At 37.6% G+C, this 9,337-nt stretch overlaps 1 pseudogene; it reads left to right on the forward strand.

Moving 5' to 3' along the window:
- Positions 1-2,323: 2,323 nt before the first annotated feature.
- Positions 2,324-3,636, forward strand: LOC111549794 (annotated as a pseudogene).
- Positions 3,637-9,337: the final 5,701 nt, after the last annotated feature.

Here is a 9,337-nt window from a genome sequence, read left to right on the forward strand (position 1 = left end):
AAATGTGCTCTGTTTTCCAGTATTCCAATATTGTATTCAAACTTATTCATATTTTATATAAATTTTGAATTGTTACTTATTTTTTAAAAGGTAAAAGGCATGTTCACACTTTAAGGATTTTTATAAAATCCAGCTTCACCATAAAATAGTTCTATTTATGAATGGGATTTTGGTTTATTTAATATTTCTTGCATTTTCCCTTGCTAACAACCTTTTCTTTTTACCATATTGAAAATGTATATTTGTTATATTAATTGACTATATTAACACCTCACGGCCATCTGACTTACAGAATCAGCAGAGTAATTTATAAATTAGTCCTTTTATATACTCTTGTCTTCTCAGTGCTATTTTAATATTCTGGTGCCAGAAAACTACTAATGAGTTTGTTCATTCCTTCATTTATTCATTCTCTCATATATAATGTAGACTTTAATGGGAATATCTGTTTATTGTTTTCTTCTAAGACTTGCAGCTGTCTCCTCTGCCTAAAACTCACTAGAGAATCTGGACTGGGGACTAATCAAAGCAAGCTTTCTACACACAGTGAAAAATTGCAGCGTTTGAAACTTGGTTTCTGCTAGCAGTCATGTATTCTTTTGTATGAACTAGATAAATGGACAGAGAGGGTATAAATGAAAGAAATGTGACAAGAAGAGAGATGGAGGAAGAACCTTGAAAACATTCAGTTCCCAGGTTTCAGTTGAACCTGACACCCCACTGTATTTCTGCTCTTGGAACTGTGAAAAGTCCCCCTTTCTTTTCTATAAATTATCATATATTGAACCTAGTCTCAATGTGGAGCCTCTTAATTGTGAGTAATTCACTTCTAACCAACATACTTTAATTTTGTTAAATGAATGTTACTGAATTTCTAATGGTAATAGGCTATGTAGTAGGCTCTGGGAAACAAAGATAAACAAGACATTACCCCGATTGCAAGCACCCTTAACTTACATAAATGCTCTCAAGCACCATGGAATGCAGACAGTGTATCTTAAACACTGGTGGATTTTTCATAATACCTAAAAAAGTCAATAGGGGTCTCTCAAGATTCGCTGAACCACTTTTCACAATGAATTTCCAAAGTACTAAATATTTATGAGCTTATACATTTTGTTTTCATAATATTGGTAATAGGTTACACTAAGCAATTATATGGGAGTGAATGAGATGGATTTTGCTTTACAGTGCCAAAACATTTGTCATCCTCTGAGATGCTGACAATATCTTCTCCATAATGTAAGAGTTGAACTTTCCATTTCAAATACAGAATCATCATTAGAACAATTGTCTTAGTTGTTGCTGAGGGGACTGCAGTATACCCATGCAATACTAGAAGGCTATAAGGCAAGAGACTACCACACAAGACACTTGTGTACATATCAAGACTAAAGGACAGTTAATCTGTAAGAAATAGAGAAACTTAGATTAACATGAAAATGTGCGTATTCCTGTTGACAATATTGACAATATTCTCATTGAAAGTAGAAAGAATGGCTTTTTTCACCCCTCCTTTGTGTAACTGGGTTATGTTAAGAAATTTTTAACTGGTGAAAAGAGTATAGTTCAAACTATTTTGCTGATTCCTCTCATACAGTTAGTCCCTTTGTCTGAAGCTGCAAGTATGCTATATGTTTAAGGTCAGCTTAAATGTGTTGTCAATTATAGATGATTAGCTATCTAGGTGATTATGGAAAATAAGTTAATGAGATTGGTTATGTGATGTCCCCTGAGATAGGAATCTGGTGAACCAGACGTGTGTCTGTATTAGTTCACCAGGGCTGCCATAAGAAAATACAATAGACTGGGTGGCTTAAACAATAGAAATTTATTTATTTTTTCAGAGTTTTGGAGGCTATAAGTGTGAGATCAAGGTGTTAAATACTTTTGGTTTCTTCTGAGGCCTCTCTCCTTAGCCTGTAGATGGCCATTTTTCCCTATAGCTTCACATGGTCTGCCCTCTGTGCATGTTTGGTATTTGTATCCTAATATATTCCTACAGGGACACACCAATCAGATTAGGACGCACTCATATGACATCATTTTACCTAAATTACCTTTTTAAAGATTCTATCTCCAAAAGCAGTAACATTCTGATGTTCTGGAGTTAGGACCTTAGCATATGAATTTTGGAGGGATACAGCTCAGTCCATAACTATAACAGACAGCTTAACTATATTGCCATCTACAGATGATTAGTGAGTAGCTTATTGAAAAAAGAGGCTAAGCCCTGGTGTGATTCTGTCCTGTGCAGCTGTTTTCTAGAGCAGTAGTTGTTTATCTCTGTCCACCTTCTCTCCCACCTGAGTGCCACTACCCCATGGAAGATTCAGTGGACATGGCATTGAGCCCCCCAAGGCCTCAGAATTATCTTTTTGGTTGTGAACTAAAGGCCGGCAAAGATGAGCACTTTAAGGTGGATAATGGTGAAAATAAGTACCAGTTATCTTTAAGAATGGCCAGTTTAGAGCCCTGTGCAAAAGATGAATTACGCATTGTTGAAGCAGAGGCAGTGAATTATGAAGACAGTCTAGTTAAGTAACACTGGCAACTTTGAAAATGTCTGTACAGCCAACAGTTTCGCTTGGGGGCTTTGAAATAACACCACCCACGGTCTTACAGTTAAGTGTGGTTCAGGGCCCATGCATATTAGTAGCTGTGGAGGAAGATGCAGAATCAGGAAGTGGAGGAGAACGTGAAACTCCTAACTATATCTGGAAAGTGATCTTCCCCTGGAGGTGGTAGCAACGTTCCACAGAAAAATGTAAAACTTGATGCTGCTGAAGATGATGATGATGATAATGAAGATGATGATTTTGATGATGAGGAAACTGAAGAAAAACATTCAGTGAAGAAATCTGTAGAAGATATTCCAGCCCAAAATGCACAAAACTCAAATCAGAATGGAAGGACTCAAAACCATCGAAGCTAAGATCAAAAGGTTCAAAAAACCAGGAAAAAACTCCTAAAACACCAGAAAAATCTAGTTCTGTAGAAGATATTGAAGCAAAAGTGCAAGCAAGAATAGGAAAAGATGGTTCTCTTCCCAAAGTGGAAGCCAGATTCATCAATTATGTGAAAAATTGCTTCTAGGTGACTAATAGAAGATTGTTAGAGACACCTGGCAGTGGAGGAAGTCTCTTTTAAGAAAACAGTTTAAACAGGTTTTAAAAAACTTTAGGGATGCATGTACAGGATGTGCAGGCTTGTTACATAGGTAAACTGGTGTCATGGGGATTTGTTGTACAGATTATTTCACCACCAGGTATTAAGTCTAGTACCCACTAATTATCTCTCTTGATCCTCTCCGTTCTCCCACCTTCCACTCCAGTATGCCCCAATGTATGTTGTTCCCCTCTATGCGTCCATGTGTTCTCATCATTTAGCTCCCCCTTATGAGAACATGTGGTATTTGGTTTTCTGTTCCTGCATCAGTTTGCTAGGGATAATGGTCCCCAGCTCCATCTTTGTCCCTGCAAAGGACATAATCTTTTTTTTTTTTTTTTTATGGCTGCATAGTATTCCATTATGTACATGTACCACATTTTCTTTATCCAGTCTATCATTGAGGGGCTGTTAAAATTTTTCTCTCTTATTTTTATAACAGTTGACATCTGGCTGTCCTTTCTGTAATGCAAAATAAGAACATTCCCCACCATGTTTGTTAAATGTTGTCCAGGTTCCACTGCTAAGAATATGTTGTCCAAAATGCCTGTTTAGTTTTTAAAGATGGAACTCCATCCTTTTAAGTACTCCTTTTAAAAACTCCAAGTTTTAAGTATGTGTGGAATATTAGGATAGGGCAGTAATAGAGATCAGACATGGAAATGGTGGGGCACAGAAATGCATATATGAAATAAACTCATAGTTTTAATAAAGTAAAACACACACACACACACGCACACACACACACAGAGGTTAATGAGACTGGTTGTGTGATGTGTCCTAGGATAGGAATCTTGTCAACCAGACCTGTCATGTTGCTATGTTAAAGAAGATTTGGACCATTGAGACTCTGGTTGCCCAGACCTGGATTCAAGTGCTTGGAAATACTGTTGTTTTTTTTTTTTCTCTAAAATCTGGTCCCATTTTAGTTCACAGTTTAAAATTTATTTCTTCATTTTTGCATTTATAAAAAAGTATTGACAAACATAATCAGTGTCATGAACTAAAGTTATGTGTGTTTTTGTATGTAGCTGTATACTCAATTTAAACATTTTGTGGATGTTCATTAATAAGAACTCTTCCAACTTCTGCTAATAGGGAGTTGGCTTCTATAATATGAATAGGTAGCTATTGTATTTTTCTTTAAGCATGGTTCCGTAGAGTTTCAGTCCTTGCTAAGCACCAAAAACAGCCCACTCAGTAGAAGAGCTGCTAACCATCAGCTATTAAGTAGTACTGCCTCTAAAAAAAATGAAAATCAAAAGAAGAGAGCCATCTGGGATATAAGAAAACATTTTTATGAGTCTCCACAGGCTCCTTACAAGAATACATATACAAGGAGGGAAAGAAGTCCAAATCTTTGGAAAACCAAAGGGTAATTTAGTAAAAAGAAAAATAGTGTACTGAAAAGAAGGCTAACAAAATTATTTAATGCTTACCATATGACATTTAAAGTTAAAATTGATTTTGTTGTTAATCTGTTTGTATGTTTAATGTTTACTTAAGTGTGTATTTTTAAATATCTGTTTTCAGCTTTCCAATGTTTTCCCAAATAATTATTCTATCCAATATACTATGTATGATGCTACTAGAATTTTTAAGGGGTCAGGGAGTTGGTAGAGTTTATACTGACTGAGCCACTAGGTTGAGTAAGAAGATTCTGGGAAACTAAGTGCTTTATGGTCTCCAAAATCTGTAGCACATCAGAAAATGTTTGAGGAATACAGTATCTTCCATTAACCATAGAAAGACTATTTAAAGGCAACTTATTAATGCAATACAGATTTTATAAATCAGCTATAAAAATGGATCATCTTCCATTTAATCAGTCATTAAATATGGGTCTGGAAAAATTGGATGAGCCTTCTTGTACTCAGAGGGGAAAAAATTGGTCAAGTGCCATTTCGTTGAAATAGTACCTCTTGATCATCTGTAGCAGCACAGAAAGAGACAAACTAAAGTAAAATTAATGTAGAATCTTAGACGCTGGAGTAGCTGTTAGAAAAAACTGTGTCTGGTTGTTGGCTTTCTAAGAGTAATGATGTCTTATGCCTTGGCTCATAACCAGGGAAGAGCAAGGAGGCAAGCATTCTTTGAGTCCAGCTCTTGAGTAGCTCTAAATAATAATACATATTTAGGATGTTACCTGGTGGGAAAGTAAGAGGTCCAACCCCATCTCTCAGTTGAATACTTGGGCCATAATTCTGAGACAATCCTTATCTTAACTCCTAACTGCTCTAAACATTAAAAATGCCTATACTGCCCCCTGAATTCTAAGCTGATTGTGTGTCGTTTTTGTTTCTTCTACAAAGAGTTGCTAAATTCAGTAATGGAAAGTGGTGCGACATGACCGAATGTAATTTTAAAAGAGACATATAGGCAGTGTTGCATAATAGGAGTATGAGCTGAAGCGTCAGACTGTTGGCTGGGCGTGGTGGCTCATGCCTGTGTTCCCAGCACTTTGGGACATCAAGGTGGGAGGATATCTTGGGTCCAAGAATTTGAGACCAATCTAGGCAACATAGTGAGACACTGTCTCTACTATAAATCCAAATATTAGCTGACTGTGATGGCATATGCCTGTTGATCTCACCAGCTACTCAGGAGGCTAAAGCGGGAGGATTGCTTGAGCATGGGAGATTGAGACTCTAGTGAGTTGTGATAGCACTACTGCATTTCAGCCTGGACGACAGAGTGAGATCATGTCTCAGAAAAGAAAGAAAAAAAAAGAAAAAAGAATCAGACTATCTAGGTTCAAACCCTTGCTCCTGTCAGTATGATCTTGGGCAGGTTATGTCATCTTGCCTCAACTTTCTCCTCTATAAAATGGGTATAATAATAGTGTGTCTGCCTTGTATGGTTGTAAGAATTAAGTCTGAATAGTATGATATACATAAGAAATCATATTGGAGTCATATTTATCATATATTGAACTATTTATCTTATGGTAAAAGTGATAGCCTCGTTTACCAGATAAAGTTCCTACCTATAATTAACCATCCTGGTAATTTACCAAAAATGTATCAAATTTAAAAACCTACCAAAAAATCCTGCTAGATGTTTTTTGTTCTATCCTAAATATTTATGATGTCCCTGATCTTTCCTGATAATTTTGATCAAGACCTGTATAAGTATGATATGTCTGTAGGAACTGTGGGGATTATCTCCATACCTCAGTTGCTCCAGAGAGCCAGCCTCCTTCCCTCCTTTGCCTTCTCCTTCCTTCCCTCCTCCTTCCATTTTCTTCTCTTTTTCCCTTTCTTTGTCAAATAGTTATGTACCCAATTTAAAGCATTACACTAGGGTTTTAGACATGAGTAAAGCCAAAGCTTCTAACTTCAATCAACTGACAGTTTAGGTTGACTGAGGGGACTGAGTTTGTGGCACAGTTAAGTAAACAATTTCAATAGAGCCTGGTTACTGCTATCCCAGGATGCAGCATGGAGTTTTAGGTGAGCTATCACGAGGGGCATTTAACCCAAACCGGGGCAGTGGTCTAGATGAGGATGTAGAGAGCCTTGGGCAGAGCTTCCTGAGAAGGATAAAAACTGATTCATCCTGCAGACTGAGAGATGAATTGGCCAGATTTGGAAGGGAGAGATGGACTGTTAAGGGATGGAGGAGTAGAAAGACATGGTCTAGAGCAATGCCAGTTGGCATGTTGAATAATCTAGAGGTGAGGCACTTGACATATTGGGAAGACATAAACAGATCAATGAAGTGCATGAGTCTGGTGAGATACGAAGGAGGTCCAGTTAGTAAAGGTCTTTTTAGTCCATGCTAAGGAGTTTGAAATTTTCTTGGAAACTTTGAAGAGTCATTAAAATTTAAGGCAGAAAAGTGGCATGCCCTGATTTGAGTTCTAGATTGAATCTTCCTAGCACTGTGGGGAATAGATTTGAAGGGTCTAAGATTGGAAGTAAGGAGGCTAGTTGAAAGGACATTGTAGCAATGTTTATGAGAAATTGAAGCCTAGGCTAAGGCAGTGTCAGTGGGGTGAGTGATGTGGACAGAATTGAGAAGTGCAGTTCTCAGAACGTGGTGGCTGTTCAGATTTGGAAAGTGAAGAAAGAGGGAATCTATTAGGATGACGTTTGCTCATTAAACTGGGGAAACTACAGGTAGTAAACCCAGTCACTGAAATAAGTGGATAAAGGTATGAGGATGGCTTAAATTCATATCTGAGACTTTGAATGTGAGCTGCCTGTAGAATATATCTATGGAGTCTGGAGCCCAAACTATGTGAAATATAGAAATAGATTAAGGGTCCATGAGGATGTAGAGTTGGAGACATGGAATTACATGTAGCATGCAGTTAAAGGGTGGGGAATGAGATGATAACAAGCTAAAGACAAAGGGCTTTGGAGCATCTACATCTGCAGTGTGGCTACACTTTCCATTTGGCAGATGAGGAGGGATACTGTGAGCTTCTGTCAAGACATTCAGTGAATATGGGAATGAACATAGTCAAGTCAGGATAACAGCCATAAAATTCAGAAGAGCAAGTTTGTACATGAACGTGAAGGGGCAAAGAACTAGGGTGCCAAAGAGAAGTCACCAACTGAGAAGGCTGTGGCCTCAGCCTCCCTAGTAGCTGGGACTACAGGTGCCCGCCACCACGCCCAGCTAATTTTTTTTTTTTTTTTTTTTTTTTTTGCATTTTTAGTAGAGACGGGGTTTCACCGTGTTAGCCAGGATAGTCTTGATCTCCTGACCTCGTGATCTGCCCGCCTCGGCCTCCCAAAGTGCTGGGATTACAGGCGTGAGCCACCGCGCCAGGCCCCTGTCCCCAACTCTTTAAGGATGAGAGTGTTTTCATTTATATGGTGCACCTAAAAGAAGGAAATTAACCTTTCTTCAGCTCTACTGTATTTCCAGAATTTTGAGCCTCTTATATTACCTCAATTATTTTACATATAAGGAATTAAATTAATCAGGTGTAAGCAACTTACTCAGAGCCACGTAGGTGTGAGGTTATCCAGCAGTTCTCTCATAAAGCACCTTTTGTAACTTTCTACCATGTTATGGTTCATGCTGGATTCTTTTAGTTAAAAAATTGGCATTTGGGAAGAAGAGTCTTCTCCACTCCTATCACTGTGGCAAGTTAGTTATCATCAGAAGAAAAAATAATCACAGTTATTGTAAAAATAGAAGTAAAAATTCATGCCTTCCTGTTGTGTTCAGGCAATGTGCTAATCACCTTTTATGAATTATTTAGGTTAAATCGAAAAGCAGCTGTATTACATAAATATATTGCTATCCTAAACTTATAGAAAGAAGAAAATTGAGGCTTAGGGGGTTACTTAACTCACCCTGTGTTATATAACAGTAACTGCCAGAGTCAAGAACTTGAATCACAGCCTTTCAACTTTGAAGCCTGTTCTTTTAAAAAGTGATCCTGAATTTGGTACTACATAGAAGTATTTTTATTGAAGTCTAATTTCATATTTTGTTGGCTTTTTTAGAGCATTGGCACTTGAAAAAGTTGCATTTGTTGAAGTCTTTGTTCATTAGGTAGTTCAGTGCTCTGTATGTAAAGACAGGATAGGAGAAGAAAAAAATACTAAGATAGCAAATTAGAGATGAGAAAAGAGAAGTAATCACTGATAAAGAGGAAATTAAGATAATAATTAGAGAATAGTAAGTAAAATTTCGTGTTAGCAGATTTGAAAATTTAGAAAAAATAGGTTCTCTTCTAGGAAAATACAGAAAACACAGGTAAAACTAAGTTTACCAGAGTAGAAATATAAAATCTAAATAAAGAACCATGGAAGAAACTAGAAATGTTGTTAAATAATCATCACAGAAACTAGTGCCAGGTCTGGATAGTTTCAACAGGAAAACCTAGAAAGCATTTCAGCTCACTGCAAGCTCCACCTCCCGGGTTTATGCCATTCTCCTGCCTCAGCCTCCCGAGTAGCTGGGACTACAGGCGCCTGCCACCTCGCCCAGCTATTTTTTTTTTTTTTTTTTTTTTTTTTGTATTTTTTAGTAGAGACGGGGTTTCACCATGTTAGCCAGGATGGTCTCGATCTCCTGACCTCATGATCTGCCCATCTCGGCCTCCCAAAGTGCTGAGATTACAGGCTTGAGCCACCGCACCTGGCCCCTAAAAGCATTTCTATGTGAAATGTAAAACCATGTAAATTCATGTAAAACCATGAAACAT

Source organism: Piliocolobus tephrosceles, chromosome 5, assembly GCF_002776525.5.
Source record: "Piliocolobus tephrosceles isolate RC106 chromosome 5, ASM277652v3, whole genome shotgun sequence".
Classification (NCBI taxonomy): domain Eukaryota; kingdom Metazoa; phylum Chordata; class Mammalia; order Primates; family Cercopithecidae; genus Piliocolobus; species Piliocolobus tephrosceles.